This window comes from Pseudophryne corroboree, chromosome 1, assembly GCF_028390025.1.
Source record: "Pseudophryne corroboree isolate aPseCor3 chromosome 1, aPseCor3.hap2, whole genome shotgun sequence".
NCBI lineage: Eukaryota > Metazoa > Chordata > Amphibia > Anura > Myobatrachidae > Pseudophryne > Pseudophryne corroboree.
Window position 1 is genome coordinate 556898333 of NC_086444.1, and position 13717 is coordinate 556912049.

Genomic DNA, 13717 nt, shown 5'->3' on the forward strand with positions numbered 1-13717 from the left:
AGTGACAGTTTTGTACAACGAACCTGAGGTACCCCTGGTGTGAGGGTTAAATTGGAACGTGGAGATACGCATCCTTGATGTCCAAGGATACCATAAAGTCCCCTTCTTCCAGGTTCGCTATCACTGCTCTGAGTGACTCCATCTTGAACTTGAACTTCTTTATGTACAGGTTCAAGGACTTCAGATTTAGAATAGGCCTTACCGAGCCATCCGGCTTCGGTACCACAAATAGAGTGGAATAATACCCCTTCCCTTGTTGTAGAAGAGGTACCTTGACTATCACCTGCTGAGCGTACAGCTTGTGAATGGCTTCCAAAACCGTCTCCCTTTCGGAAGGGGACGTTGGTAAAGCAGACTTCAGGAAACGGCGAGGTGGATCTGTCTCTAATTCCAACCTGTACCCCTGAGATATTATCTGCAGGATCCAGGGATCTACCTGCGAGTGAGCCCACTGCGCGCTGTAATTTTTGAGACGACCTTCCTACCGTCCCCGAGTCCGCTTGAGAAGCCCCAGCGTCATGCTGAGGCTTTTGTAGAAGCCGGGGAGGGCTTCTGTTCCTGGGAAGGAGCTGCCTGTTGCTGTTTCTTCCCTCGACCTCTGCCTCGTGGCAGATATGAATAGCCCTTTGCTCTCTTATTTTTAAAGGAACGAAAGGGCTGCGGTTGAAAAGTCGGTGCCTTTTTCTGTTGGGGAGTGACTTGAGGTAGAAAGGTGGATTTCCCGGCTGTAGCCGTGGCCACCAAATCTGATAGACCGACTCCAAATAACTCCTCCCCTTTATACGGCAAAACTTCCATATGCCGTTTTGAATCCGCATCGCCTGTCCACTGTCGCGTCCATAAAGCTCTTCTGGCCGAAATGGACATAGCACTTACCCGTGATGCCAGTGTGCAGATATCCCTCTGTGCATCACGCATATAAAGAAATGCATCCTTTATTTGTTCTAACGACAGTAAAATATTGTCCCTGTCCAGGGTATCAATATTTTCAATCAGGGACTCTGACCAAACTACCCCAGCACTGCACATCCAGGCAGACGCTATAGCTGGTCGTAGTATAACACCTGCATGTGTGTATATACTTTTTTGGATATTTTCCATCCTCCTATCTGATGGATCTTTAAGTGCGGCCGTCTCAGGAGAAGGTAACGCCACTTGTTTTGATAAGCGTGTTAGCGCCTTGTCCACCCTAGGAGGTGTTTCCCAGCGCTCCCTAACCTCTGGCGGGAAAGGGTATAATGCCAATAATTTCTTTGAAATTATCAGCTTTTTATCAGGGGCAACCCACGCTTCATCACACACGTCATTTAATTCTTCTGATTCAGGAAAAACTATAGGTAGTTTTTTCACACCCCACATAATACCCTGTTTAGTGGTACCTGTAGTATCAGCTAAATGTAACGCCTCCTTCATTGCCAAAATCATATAACGTGTGGCCCTACTGGAAAATACGGTTGATTGGTCACCGTCACCACTGGAATCAGTGCCTGTGTCTGGGTCTGTGTCGACCGACTGAGGCAAAGTGCGTTTTACAGCCCCTGACGGTGTTTGAGGCACCTGGACAGGCACTAATTGATTGTCCGGCCGCCTCATGTCGTCAAACGACTGCTTAAGCGAGTTGACGCTATCCCGTAATTCCACAAATAAAGGCATCCATTCTGGTGTCGACCCCCTAGGAGGTGACATCCCCATATTTGGCAATTGCTCCGCCTCCACACCAATATCGTCCTCATACATGTCGACACACACGTACCGACACACAGCAGACACACAGGGAATGCTCTAAACGAAGACAGGACCCACTAGCCCTTTGGGGAGACAGAGGGAGAGTCTGCCAGCACACACCAAAAAGCGCTATATATGACAGGGATAGCCTTATAATAAGTGCTCCCTTATAGCTGCTTTATATATATCAAGATATTGCCATTAAATTTGCCCCCCCTCTCTGTTTTACCCTGTTTCTGTAGTGCAGTGCAGGGGAGAGACCTGGGAGCCGTCCTGACCAGCGGAGCTGTGAGAGGAAATGGCGCCGTGTGCTGAGGAGATAGGCCCCGCCCCTTTTTCGGCGGGCTCGTCTCCCGCTATTTTGTGAATACAGGCAGGGGTTAAATATCTCCATATAGCCTCTGGGGGCTATATGTGAGGTATTTTTAGCCTTTTAATAGGTTTTCATTTGCCTCCCAGGGCGCCCCCCCCCAGCGCCCTGCACCCTCAGTGACTGCGTGTGAAGTGTGCTGAGAGGAAAATGGCGCACAGCTGCAGTGCTGTGCGCTACCTTTAGAAGACTGCAGGAGTCTTCAGCCGCCGATTCTGGACCTCTTCTTACTTCAGCATCTGCAAGGGGGCCGGCGGCGCGGCTCCGGTGACCATCCAGGCTGTACCTGTGATCGTCCCTCTGGAGCTGATGTCCAGTAGCCAAGAAGCCAATCCATCCTGCACGCAGGTGAGTTCACTTCTTCTCCCCTCTGTCCCTCGTTGCAGTGATCCTGTTGCCAGCAGGAATCACTGTAAAATAAAAAACCTAAGCTAAACTTTCTCTAAGCAGCTCTTTATGAGAGCCACCTAGAATTGCACCCTTCTCGGCCGGGCACAAAAATCTAACTGGAGTCTGGAGGAGGGTCATAGGGGGAGGAGCCAGTGCACACCACCTGATCTGGAAAAGCTTTACTTTTTGTGCCCTGTCTCCTGCGGAGCCGCTATTCCCGTGGTCCTTTCAGGAACCCCAGCATCCACTAGGACGATAGAGAAAATTTTCAGGGAGGTTTTGCCAAAACGCATCCGAATCCAAAACACGGCCGCGGAACCGAATCCAAAACCAAAACACAAAACCCGAAAAATGTCCAGTGCACATCTCTATAATCTCTCAAAAAACATAGACCAGGAAAGCACCGATAATGTATTGGCTTTAAGCTCAATTTGAAGGTTATAAATATGCATATGGAGTAAAGTCTTTATACTATATATGCTTATCTGGGGGTCTCTCTTGTCTGTGATCCACACAAATTCCGCAGCAAGAAACTCCTGATAAATATACCAATTCCATGTACCTCAACTATATAAGTAGAAATTCACAATAGTATCAACTATTTTATTACATAAGAAAAGAAATAGGTTTCCCTCACATAAAACAAATACTATAAAAGCTTATGTCTGTGACCATAAGAAATCATGTGATTCTTTTCTTTGGCCAAAAGATAGTCTAATAATTCCAAACAGGCATCTAGGGAGTGGGAAGAGAGCTTGTTTCATGAAACTCACATACATCGCATGAATGCACACAAGAAATTAAATTAGAATTGCCAATTCGCTGTATTTGCGGCGAGTTTGTGTGACTTTTCTACGAAAAGAAAAGAAAAGTGCATGAAAAAGTGGGAAAATCATCCTGTACCACAAAAATAGGTGAAAGTAAGATATTAGGCCCATATAGAAGGCTGTGTTAGTGCCCACTATGCAAGTCCTGGATGTTCTTAAAAGATGTCAAACGTCTGATTTTTGCACTTGTTATTAATGGCGAAAAAAATTATAGCAAACAAGTGTTTTTCATTAAAGTCTTTCTAGCAGTTTGGGAAACAGAAAAAATGTGTTTAAAGTGAGTTTCCAGTGTTTTATACAAGTCTGTAATAAAAGAACTCTTTTAGCTCCATACTGTACCTGTCCCATATCATTTAACCTGAAAACTGACACATCATACTCTAGTAGCCAAATTACACTATTTAAATCCCTCCAGTCATGATTATTCACGAGGGGTGTACCAGAGGTTGTGCTGTTTCTCGTCATTGGGCTTGATTCAGAAAATAGGATTTTAATTACCTACCAGTAAATCCTTTTCTCGTAGTCCATAGGGGATACAGGGTATAGACGGGTCCAATAGGAGCCATGGGCACTTTAAGAAATTGATAGTGTGCGCTGGCTTCTCCCTCTGTGCCCCTCCTACCAGACTCAGTCTAGGAAACTGTGCCCGAGGAGACAGACATACTTTGAGAGAAGGATATAAAAGGTTAGTGGTGAGATTCCGAACCAGCACACACCAACTACGGGAAAGCCAAGCTAACCAAACTTGAAAGCAGGAACAGCAACAGCTGAACCAAACAACATTACTTAACCAAGTAACAATGCAGGAAGAACGAAGCACTGGGCGGGAGCCCAGTATCCCCTATGGACTATGAAAAAAGGATTTACCGGTAGGTAATTAAAATCCTATTTTCTCTTACGTCTTTGGGGATACTGGGAATCCATATAGTACAATGGGGAAGTACCAAAGCTCCCAAACCAGGTGGGAGAGTGCTGAGGATCCTGCTGAACAAACTGAAGGTCCTCAGAGGCCAAAGTATCGAACTTGTATAACTTTGCAAATGAGTTCAAACTGAACAAGTACCAGTTCCGCAGAGCTGTAAAGCCAAGATGCCCCGGCAGCCGCCCAAGAAGAACCCACTGACCGAGTAGAGTGGGCCTATACAGATTTTGGAATCGGCAAACCTGCCATGGAATAAGCAGGCTGGATAGTGAGCCTGATCCACCATGCAATTGACTGCTTCGAAGCTGGACACCCAATCTTATTGGGATCATAAAGAACAAACAGCGAGTCCGATTTTCAGTGACGAGCTGTTAATTTTACATACACCTTCAAAGCCCTCATGACATCCAAAGACTTTGAAGTAGCAGAGGTGTCAGCAACAACCGAGACCACAATAGGTTAGTTGATATGAAACGCAGACACCACTTTAGGATGAAATTGCTGACGAGTCCTGTGTTCAGCTCTGTCCTCATGGAAAATTAAGCAGGGGCTGTTGTAATACAACGCCCCCAGCTCCGACACACGTCATGCTGAAGCCGAGGCTAACAGTGTGACGGTCTTCCACGTAAGATACTTTACGTCTACCTCCTGTAACGGTTCAAACCAGTCTGATTGGAGGAACTGCAACACCAAATTGAGGTCCCAAGGTGCCGTGGGAAGCACAAAGGGAGGTTGGATGTGTAGAACACCTTTCAAGAACGTTTGGACCTCAGGAAGAGAAGCCAGTTGTTTCTGAAAGAAAATAGACCATGCTGAAATCTGGACTTTAATGGAGCCCAGACGTAGGCCCACATCCACTCCTGCTTGTAGAAAAAAAACATGAACCGTCCTAGATGGAATTCCACCACAGAAAATGTTCTGCTCTCACAATAAGAGACGTATTTCTCCCAAATATGATGGTAATGCTTAGACGTTACCGCCTTCCTGGCTTGGATCATAATCGGGATAACCTTGTTAGGGATCCCTCTCCTGGCTAGAATCAGCCGTTCAACTTTCATGCCATCAAACGTAGCCGCGGTAAGTCCTGATAGACGAACGGGCCCTGTTGCAGAAGATCCTCGCGAAGAGGTAGAGGCCACGGATCTTTGAGGAGCATCTCCAGAAGGTCCGCGCCCTTCTTGGCCAGTCCGGAGCAATTAGAATTGCTTGAACCTTTTCCCTTTGTATTCTCTTTAGAATTCTTGGGATCAGAGGGAGTGGAGGAAACACGTACACCATCTGATAGACCCATGGAGTCGTCAGGGCGTCTACCGCCACCGCCTTTGGGTCTCTTGACCTGGAACAATACCGCCTGAGCTTCTTGTTGAGACGAGAGGCCATCATGTTGATCTGTGGATAACCCCATAGACTTGTCAAGCACCTGAACACTTCTGGGTGAAGGCCCCACTCCCCCAGGTGCAGGTCGTGTCTGCTGAGGAAGTCTACTTCCCAGTTGTCTACTCCCGGAATGAAGACCGCTGACAATGCCACAGTGTTTTTCTCTGCCCAGAGGAGAATTCTTGACACCTCTGACATTGCTGCTCCACTTTTCGTTCCGCCCTGTCGGTTTATGTACGTTACTGCTGTCTCATTGTCCGACTGAACCTGAATGGCCCGATCTTGAAGAAGATGTGAGGCCTGCAGAAGGGCGTTGTATATGGCCCTGAGTTCCAGAATGTTGATTGGAAGGACGACTTCTTGATTGGACCATCTTCCTTGAAACTGCACCCCCTGAGTGACTGCTCCCCAACCTTTGAGGCTTGTGTTTGTGGTTAGCAGAATCCAGTTCTGAATTCCGAACCTCCGCCCCTCGACGAGGTGAGAAGTCTGTAGCCACCATAGAAGGGAGAGCCTGGCTTTTGGCGACAGTCGGGTCCTCTGGTGCATGTGAAGATGCGGTCCGGACCATTTGTCCAACAGATCAAGCTGGAAGGGTACTGCGTGAAACCTTCCATATTGAAGAGCCTAGTAAGAGGCCACCATTTTCCCCAGAAGGCGAATGCATAGATGCACCAATGTCCGGGTTGGCTTCAGGACATCCCAAACCATCGACTAGATTACTAATGCCTTTTCCAACGGAAGGAACACCTTCTGCGACTCCGTATCCAGTATCATTCCCAGGAATGGGAGCCTCTGTGTTGACTCTAGGTCAGATTTCGGTAGGTTCAGAATCCAGCCATGATCCTGGAGAAGTTTGGTTGAGAGAGCAATGCTGTCCAGCAACGTCTCCCTGGACGGTGCTTTTATCAGGAGATTGTCCAGGTACGGAATTATGTTCACTCCCTGTCTGCGGAGTAGAAACATCATCTCTGCCATCATCTTGGTGAACACCCTCAGTGCAGAGGAGAGGAATGTGAAGGTACGCATCCTTGATATCCAGAGACACTAGGAATTCCCCCTCCTCCAGACCTGAGATCACCACTCTCAGAGACTCCATCTTGAATTTGAACACTCGTAAGTATGGGTTCAGCGACTTGAGGTTCAAATTTGGTCTTACCGAACCATCCGGTTTCGGTACTACTAACAAGTTGAAATAGTACCCCTTGTTTAGCTGATGCGGTGTAACTGGAACAATGACATGAGTCTGCACCAGATTTTGGATGGCATGTTGTAAAGTTATACTTGCCTTTTGTCAAATTGGCAAGCCTGATTTGAAGAATCTGTGAGGTGGAAGCTCTTGAAACTCCAGTCTGTAGCCCTGGGAAACAAGATTTATGACCCAGGGATCCTGGCACGAATTTGACCAGATTTGACTGCAGAATTGTAGGCGTGCTCCCACCTGACAGCCTTCCAGGCATTGCGGTCCACCGTCATGCTGAAGTCTTTGAGGAAGCAGAGCCTGAGCTCTATTCCTGAGCACCTGCTGTTGCTGGTTTACGTGGTTTACCTCTTGCGCCACTGGAGGACGTAGAAGCACCTCTGAATTTGCACTTGAACTTGGCCATCTGAAAGGACTGTAACTTAGAAGTTGAATAAGTCCTCTTGGTTGTGGGGGCTGCGGAAGGAAGATACGTAGACTTACCCGCAGTAGCTATGGAGATCCATTTGTCTAATTCATCTCCAAACAAGGCCTCTCCTGTGAATGGTAGGCCTTCCACGCCTTTCCTGGAATCTGCGTCAGCAGTCCACTGGTGTAGCCACAAGCCCCTGCGTGCCGACACTGCCATAGCAGTGCTGTGTGCGTTAAGCGCGCCTATTTACTTTATGGCTTCCACCATAAAGTTTGCAGAGTCCTGTATATGCTGCAGGAGTAAGACAACATCCCCCCTAGATAAGGAATCTAACCCCTCAATTAGGTTACCTGACCATTTAGCAATGGCTTTAGTGATCCACGCACATGCAATAGTGGGTCTTTGGGCCACCCCAGCAGCTGCGTACAATGATTTGAGTGTAGTCTCAATTTTACGATCAGCCGTGTCTTTCAGGGAGGCTGCACCAGGAACAGGCAATACAATTTTACGTGACAGCCTAGAGACTGATGCGTCCACTATCGGTGGATTTTCCTATTTTTCCCAATACTCCAGAGGAAAAGGAAAAGATGAGAGCAACCTTTTAGGGATCTGAAACTTCTTATCAGGATTAACCCATGGTTCTTCAAACAGGGTATTCAATTCCTTTGACGCAGGAAAAGTGACTGAGGACTTCTTTTTTACATTTAAAATAAGATTCCTCACACTCCTCTGACACCTTATCAGGAATATGCAGAACATCTTTGATAAGAGCCTCTATTCCCTGTGACAGCTGCATCCCCCCCCCCCCCCCCACCCCTCTGAGTCCACCTCCCCTTCCTCCATGTCTGACCTGTCAGAGTCAGACTGCAGGATATGGTCCAGAGATCGCTTTTGCGGACAAATGGGAGGGGATTGAGACGCTGTTTTGGGGATTGAGTCTCTGTTCATAAACTCATCCATAGTCTGTTTTAAGTATTGTGTCTCTTTCTCATTGCGGGACAATTTTGTAGAAAGAGTTGAGATCATTCCGGTAAGAGAGTTAACCCATTCTGGTTCAGCCCCGCTAGTCTGTGAACCCTGGGTACCCAGTAGTGAGCCCCCAGGTGAAGAGGAACACTCTGCGGTACAAGAGACACACTCTTTGCCTGACATGTAAATGTAACAGCACACACACACACACCACACACAGGAAAGGTTAAGCACAATTAACCCACAAAGAGCCCTTCAGGGAGACACAGAGTTGTTTGAAGCCAGCCCCCAACGCGCCCTTATCGCTAATGCCAAACTTAGCTGGGTCGCAGACTAAGTACCCTGATAGGGGACTTCGTACACTAATAGTCGCTTCCCCCCTGCTATGACCCCCTGGTACCGCTGAGATAATCTGGAGTCACACTGGAGGAGCTGCGTGTCCCTGTCCTGTCAGCATCTGTGTCCACTGCAGAGGGAAAATGGCGCTGGTGAGCTGCTGGATCCTCTCATAGTGAAGCCCCGCCCCTTCAAAGGCTTGCGGTCTTCCTGCTTTTTTTATACTGGCTGAGGGCTCTGGTGCATAAAATGGAGAAAACCGTTTTAAGACTGTTGTGCCAGTATGGGTACTGTGTACAGTGTACGGGGAAGCAGTAATGTACTTTGTCCGGAGACGCATTCCGCCCCGTGTAGAAGCCGTGCGTCTCCGTACCCTCATGACGCCATAATGGCCGGCGCACCACTAGCCGGGACGCCAGCTCAGTACTCACCACTCTTCATTCTTCTGGCACTGTTAGGGGTGGCGGCGTGCTGCGGGACTGTACACTCGCCATGATGGGCTTGTGAATAGGTCCCTCAGGAGCTCAGTGTCCTGTCAGCGGGGAACGGGACCATTAACCCTTCAAGAGGTTGGGCCGTTCCCCCCCCTAAGACCCACGAAGCAGGCAGGCTGATGCCAACCAGCCCTGCCTGAAAATAACAAACGTAGAAAATAGGATTTTAATATCTACCGGTAAATCCTTTTCTCCTAGTCCGTAGAGGATGCTGGGGACTCCAAAAGGACCATGGGGTATAGACGGGATCCGCAGGAGACATGGGCACTTTAAAACTTTAAATGGGTGTGAACTGGCTCCTCCCTCTATGCCCCTCCTCCAGACCTCAGTTATAGGAACTGTGCCCAGGGAGATGGACATTTCGAGGAAAAGGATTTTTGTTAACTAAAGGTGACATACATACCAGCTCACACCACAACACACCGTACAACATGGCTTTTAAGAAATACCAGTTAACAGCATGAACCAAAAACAGCAACAGGCTGAACATAACCAATACACAACCTCTGTGTAACAGACGCAATAACAATCAACACTACTGCAAATACAGTCCGCACAGGGACGGGCATCCAGCATCCTCTACGGACTAGGAGAAAAGGATTTACCGATAGGTATTAAAATCTTATTTTCTCTTACGTCCTAGAGGATGCTGGGGACTCCAAAATGACCATAGGGTTTATACCAAAGCTCCAGACCGGGCGGGAGAGTGCGGACGACTCTACAGCACCGATTGAGCAAACATGAGGTCCTCATCAGCCAGGGTATCAAACTTGTAGAACTAAGCAAAGTGTTTGAACCCGACCAAGTAGCTGCTCGGCAAAGTTGAAGCGCCGAGACTCCTCAGGCAGCCGCCCAAGATGAGCCCACCTTCCCGGTAGAATGGGCCTTCACCGACTTCGGTAACGGCAATCCAGTCATAGAATGAGCATGCCGAATCGTATTACAGATCCAGCGTGCAATAGTCTGCTTGGAAGCAGGAGCCCCAATTTTGTTGGGAGCATATAGGACAAACAGAGCCTCTGATGTCCTAATCTGAGCTGTTCTGGCAACATAAATTTTCAAAGCTCTAACTACATCGAGAGACTTTGAATCAGCCAAGACTTCCGTAGCCACAGGCACCACAATAGGTTGGTTTATGTGAAACGAAGAAACCACCTTTGGCAGAAATTGTTGACGAGTTCTCAATTCCGCTCTATCCACATGGAATATCAAATAGGGGCTCTTGTGAGACAAAGCCGCTAATTCCGACACCCGCCTTGCGGACGCCAAGGCCAAAAGCATGACCACTTTCCAAGTGAGAAATTTCAACTCAACCTTTCGCAAAGGTTCAAACCAGTGTGACATAAGAAATTGCAACACCACGTCAAGGTCCCATGGTGCCACAGGTGGCGCAAACGCTGGTTGGATGCGCAGCACTCCTTTCACGAAAGTCTGAACCTCTGGAAGGGCGGCCAATTCTTTTTGAAAGAAAATAGATAAAGCCGAAATCTGCACTTTAATGGAGCCTAATTTTAGGCCCGCATCTACACCTGCCTGCAAAAAATGGAGGAAACGACCCAGCTGAAATTCTTCCATAGGAGCCTTCTTGGATTCACACCAAGACACATACTTTCTCCAAATATGGGCCCTCATTCCGAGTCGTTCGCTCGGTATTTTTCATCGCATCGCAGTGAAATTCCGCTTAGTGCGCATGCGCAATATTCGCACTGCGACTGCGCCAAGTATCTTTGCTATGAAGAAAGTATTTTTACTCACGACTTTCTCATCGCTCCGGCGAACGTAATGTGATTGACAGGAAATGGGTGTTACTGGGCGGAAACACGGCGTTTTATGGGCGTGTGGCTGAAAACGCTACCGTTTCCGGAAAAAACGCAGGAGTGGCCGGAGAAACGGGGGAGTGGTTGGGCGAACGCTGGGTGTGTTTGTGACGTCAAACCAGGAACGACAAGCACTGAACTGATCGCACAGGCAGAGTAAGTCTGGAGCTACTCTAAAACTGCTAAGTAGTTTGTGCTCGCAATATTGCGAATACATCGGTCGCAATTTTAAGATGCTAAGATACACTCCCAGTAGGCGGCGGCTTAGCGTGTGTAACTCTGCTAATTTCGGCTTGCGACCGATCAACTCGGAATGAGGGCCATGGTGATAATGCTTCGCCGTAACCTCCTTTCTAGCCTTAAGCAGAGTGGGGATGACTTCCCCGGGAGTACCCTTGCGAGCTAGGATTTGGCGTTCAACCTCCACGCCATCAAACGCAACCGCGGCAAGTCCTGGAGCACGCACGGCCCATGCAGTAACAGATCCTCTCTCAGCGGAAGAGGCCAGGGATCTCCTATGAGTAATTCCTGAAGATCCGGATACCAGGCCCTCCGTGGCCAATCTGGAACAACGAGTATCGCCTGAACCCTTGTTCTTCTTATGATCCTTATCACTTTTGGAATAAGTGGAAGTGGAGGGAACAGATATACCGACTGAAACACCCACGGAGTTACCAGGGCATCCACTGCACTGGCTTGAGGATCCCTCGTCCTGGAACAATATCTCTGAAGCTTCTTGTTGAGGCGAGACACCATCATGTCTATTTGAGTAATTCCCCAATGACTTGTCACTTCTGCAAAGACCTCTTGATGAAGACCCCACTCTCCTGGATGGAGATCGTGTCTGCTGAGGAAATCTGCTTCCCAGTTGTCCACGCCCGGAAGGAAGACCGCTGACAGAGCGCTTACATGTTTTTCTGCCCAGCGGAGAACTTTTGTGGCCTCCGCCATCGCCACTCTGCTCTTTGTTCCACCCTGGCGGTTTATGTACGCCACTGCTGTTACGTTGTCCGACTGAATCAGAACAGGCAGTCCGTGAAGATGGTGTTGCGCTTGTATAAGGCCATTGTAGATGGCTCTTAATTCCAGAATGTGTATGTGCAGACAAGTTTCCTGGCTTGACCCTTTTCCCTGGAATTTTTTTCCCTGTGTGACTGCTCCCCAGCCCCGGAGGCTTGCATCCGTGGTCACCAGGACCCAATCCTGGACCCCGAACCTGCGTCCCTCCTGGAGGTGAGACCTGTGAAGCCACCACAGGAGAGATATTCTGGTCCTGGAAGATAGGCTTATTTTCCGGTGCATGTGCAGGTGAGACCGGGACCACTTGTCCAACAGGTCCCACTGAAATACCCGGGCATGAAACCTGCCAAACGGAATGGCTTTGTAAGCTGCAACCATCTTCCCCAGCACCCGAGTGCATTGATGAATCAACACTCTTGCCGGTTTCAGAATCTCCTTGACCATGGCCTGGATTTTCAGAGCTTTTTCCGCTGGGAGAAACACTCTCTGCACTTCCGTGTCCAGGATCATGCCCAAGAAAGACAGCCTTGTTGTCGGAATCAACTGTGACTTTGGCAAATTTAGGATCCAACCATGTTGTTGCAGAAATGTCAGGGAGAGCGCAACGTTTCTTAGCAACTGCTCCCTTGATCTCGCCTTTATCAGGAGATCGTCCAAGTACGGGATAATTGTGACACCCTGCTTGTGTAGGAGCACCATCATTTCCGCCATTACTTTGGTGAAAACCCTCGGAGTCGTGGAAAGACCAAATGGCAACGTCTGAAATTGGTAATGACAATCCTGAACAGCAAACCTCAGGAAAGCTTGATGTGGAGGATATATTGGGACATGTAAGTAGGCATCCTTGATGTCGACTGACGCCATAAAATCCCCCCCTTCCAGACTGACGATCACTGCTCGAAGAGATTCCATCTTGAACTTGAAACTTTTCAAATATAGAATGAGGGATTTTAGGTTCAGGATCGGTCTGACCGAGCCATCCGGCTTTGGGACGACAAACAGGCTCGAATAAAACCCTTCTCCCCGTTGTGACAGGGGCACCGTGACAATGACACGCTGTTGACACAGCTTTTGTATTGCAGCGCACACTACTTCCATTTCTGGCAGAGAAACTGGCAAGGCTGATTTGAAAAATCGGTGGGGGGGCACGTCTTGAAACTCCAGTTTGTACCCTTGGGACACTATTTCTAACACCCAAGGATCCAGGCCCGAGTGAAACCAGACCTGACTGAAGAGTCGGAGATATGCCCCCACCGGCACGGACTCCCGTAGAGGAGCCCCAGCGTCATGCGGTGGACTTGGCAGATGCCAGGGAGGACTTGTGTTCCTGGGAACCTGCCACAGCAGGTGACCTTTTTCCCCTTTCTCCACCTTTAGAGGCAAGGAAGGACTACCCTCTTCCTTTTTTGTATTTATTGGGCCGAAAGGACTGCATCTGATAGTGAGGCGTCTTTTTCTGTTGTGCAGGAACATAAGGAAGAAATGATGACTTACCCGCGGTAGCTGTAGACACCAGATCAGCGAGGCCGTCACCAAACAAGACACCACCTTTATACGGGAGAGCCTCCATAGCTTTCTTAGAGTCGGCATCAGCTTTCCTTTGATGAATCCACAGTGCTCTCCTGGCCAAGACTGCCATGGCATTGGCCCTTGATCCCAAGAGGCCAATATCCCTCGCCGCATCCTGTAGGTAAGCTGCAGCTTCCATGATATAACCGAGAGTCAAAAGAATGCTTTCCCTATCCAGGGTATCCATGTCAGATGCCAAGTTATCTGCCCACTTACCAATAGCGCTACTCACCCTTGCCGACGCCACGGCAGGTCTCAGCAGCGCATCCGTAGTGACATAAATGGATT